This window comes from Mesoplodon mirus (assembly GCF_964341445.2).
Source record: "Mesoplodon mirus genome assembly, chromosome: 10".
In the NCBI taxonomy this organism is placed as follows: domain Eukaryota; kingdom Metazoa; phylum Chordata; class Mammalia; order Artiodactyla; family Ziphiidae; genus Mesoplodon; species Mesoplodon mirus.
In genome coordinates, this window is record NC_138986.1 from 30,214,208 (window position 1) to 30,217,227 (window position 3,020).

A 3,020-nucleotide genomic window follows, 5' to 3' on the forward strand; every position below is an offset into this window, starting at 1 on the left:
GTGACTATTGGTATGGGATGTAACCCAGTGGTTTTCAGCCAGAAACAATTCTGCCCCCCAGAGGGTATTTGGCAATGTCAGAAGACATTTTTGGTTGCCACAACTTGGTGGGGTCAGGGGGAGAGTGGTCTTCTGGACTCTAGTGGGTAGTGGCGAGGGATGTTGCTAATGGAAGTCCCCTTCATCCCCCCCAAAAAAGTATCAGGCTCAAAATTTTAATAAGTACCAAGATTGAGAAACCTTGTGATCCCTTGATTCATACTTAAAGGGAGGATTGGGAACCTTGCAAGTGCTTTGATATGTAAGTCTTACAGCTCAGCCTTCAGACATGGATGGTGGTTTCTTATGGGTTGACAATCACATAAATGTAATCTATGATTGATGATAGTGCTGTGAATCAGGTTTATTGACCAATCAACATACACATTCATGTATCCTACCATCAGAACTTATGGTCTAAATTAATGTTTACAATAATTTAGAAATAATGTCTGGGTGATGACTGTGAACCTGAGTCTTGGGAGAAATTGTTCTGGTGTTTTGCACAGGAAATTGTTGCTGACTTGAGGAGGAGTATTTGGAAAAAAAGCAAGGAATGTTGTGATGGTTTGTCAGTCATGAGTAACTTCAACTCCTACAGTTACTACCATCATTTGTGTACATGTCTGTCACTTTACCTTCATCTGTTATGTATTTGGGAGATGAAGGAGAACAAGAGTGACATCAACACAATATTCAGACATATCTTGTAATATTTGTCTTACACATTCTGTTGCAAGGGTTATTAATTGACTACAATCTTTTTTTGGGGGGGTGGGATTTAAAAAACTGTTTATTGCTCTGTGACTTCGTCTGGAAGCTGTTAACAAGACCCATGACAGCCAAGGGCCAGGTATGCATTTAGATCAGCTAGATTCACATGTCCACCTCCTGATCCATATAAACTTGGCACTCAGGGGCCCTGTGCAGTCAAAGGCAGACTTCCTGGCAAACTGGTTAAAACCCAACAAGGAGAAATGATGCTGCAGATCATTTCCACCTCCCCAAATCCCATGTCCTAGATAATAAGGGAAAACACCACAAGTACTGCTCCAAAATAAAACCAGCCCCGGTCCCTTATGTCTGACAGAGGAGCCAGGAGCACCGAGGCTCTGCAGAAGCCAGGAACCCAGCACCAGAAGGCACCTGTCCCTCCCCCACTGTTCAGTGACCTCCCCAAAGGAGTCCCCAGCCCCAAGGGTGCACTCTGGCCACACCGCAGGAAGACCAAGGCAAGGAGCCAAGGCTAAAGGAGCCCAGGGTTTCCAATCCGAGCTGTAGTTGCTTCTGCTGGGTATGGCGGAGGCCCAGCAACTGTGGCCCTCACAGACTCTTCTGGAAGACCCGGTGCAGGCTCTGGGCCAGGACGTCGTCTCCTCATAGCCCTCACAGCTTTGCTGCCAGCTCTCTGGCACCTGTCCTATGCCATAGTAGGCGCCAGCAATGGCCCCAGCCATGGTGGCAATGGTGTCTGTGTCCCCACCAAGTGAGATGGAATAGATGAGAGTCCTTTGGAGGCAGGGGGGATCTCGGGGTCAGGCTCCATGCAGCGCAGGAAGCAATAGATGGCGGTGCAAAGGCAGCGATGCCATTCCCTAGCTTAGACACCACCTCCTCTCTGGTCACTGCGTTCTGCTCTAGAAGCTCCCCAATCTTCTTCAGTCGGCTGGAGTACGACGCTCCTCCATGCCCAACTCCCGGGCACCTGACACGGACTGGGTGTCACTCTCCAGCTCCTCCATACAGGCCAAGAGTTGTCCAAGGAAGTGCTCACAGGACAACTCACCCTGCAAAGGCAGGTGCGCAGCCAGGGCCTGCAGGATGGCACACTTGTAACCCAGGGAGGAGGCGTGTGTCAGCTGGGCCGAGAGCCGGGCAAACTTCTGCACATCCTGGACGCTGTTATAGGCCGGGGAGATGCCAGCCCCCGCATGGCGCCCACATTGCCGTTGGAGCCTTTGCCATTAAACTGGGCTGGGACGGCTCAAAGCCATCGCGGCACTTGGGGCACAGGAGCTTCCTGAAAACGGTGATCACTCCAGCACCATAACCCCCGTCAGGGTCTTTCTTCTACTTCTGAGCAAACCTGTGAGCCGTGTCCACCTCGTCGAAGGCCCCCTTGGCCAGCAGGGACTGCACCAGCGCCCCGGCCACGGCCGGCCGTGTCGTTGGTGTAGCAAAGTGCTTCTGGCCGCGCGCTCCCCGGCGAGCCGGGGTCCAGCTCCAGGTCCTGGACCTGATGCAGGACTGAAGTCAGGTCGGCGGTGTCGTGCGCCTCGTCGACGGCGCCCACGCCGTAGTCCCCGAGCAGCGCGCCCGCCAGGCACCCCCGGAAGCGGTAGACGGAGCGGGCCGCCGCCCTCATCACCGCCGCCGCCGCCGCCGCCATCCGCGCGGACCGGCCGCCGTTTGACTACAATCTTGATTCTAAATTTAAAACAAATGTTACACGAAGCTCTCAATTTAAGAGATGCCTTAATAAAAGGTTTCACGTATAAAATTATTTTTAAATAATTAAGATACGACCTGGGCTATCTTTACTTCATCTTGCCACATCTGTCCCTATTCCTTATCCTAGAAATTTCATCCCACCAAAACTCAGAGCCTTCTTTTTGCCATCTGCCTTATGCTAGACTTCCAAATCCTCACAAAACAGTCACTGCTTCCTCCCTAGTATGTGTATCAGCGCTGCCGTCCCTGCAACACCTCCCATCCCATCACAGGGTTTAAGCTTGCCTTTCAACTAAATGATGGGCTTCTAAAAAAAAAAAAAGCAAAGAGAGACTGCTTACATCTATCTTTGTAACCAAGAGATTTACATAATGTCCAGTTCATGGCAGGTGTCAATCAACAGTAATGTGTTAATGAATTCCCCCAGTGACCAGGTTTAATTATAGAGGGAAGAATATATTAGGGCTCTTTTTATATTAAGGGATGAATGACTAGCTTTTCAAAAGAGCACATAGGCTGACTCAAAGGAA

The 3,020-nt window shown here is 50.5% G+C and overlaps 1 pseudogene across 1 annotated transcript; it reads right to left on the reverse strand.

The window, feature by feature from the left end:
- Nucleotides 1–865: 865 nt before the first annotated feature.
- Nucleotides 866–2,593, reverse strand: LOC309811236 (ADP-ribosylhydrolase ARH3-like; annotated as a pseudogene). Its single transcript has one exon. The product of its transcript is annotated as an ADP-ribosylhydrolase ARH3-like (transcript).
- Between the last annotated feature and the right edge of the window lie 427 nt (nucleotides 2,594–3,020).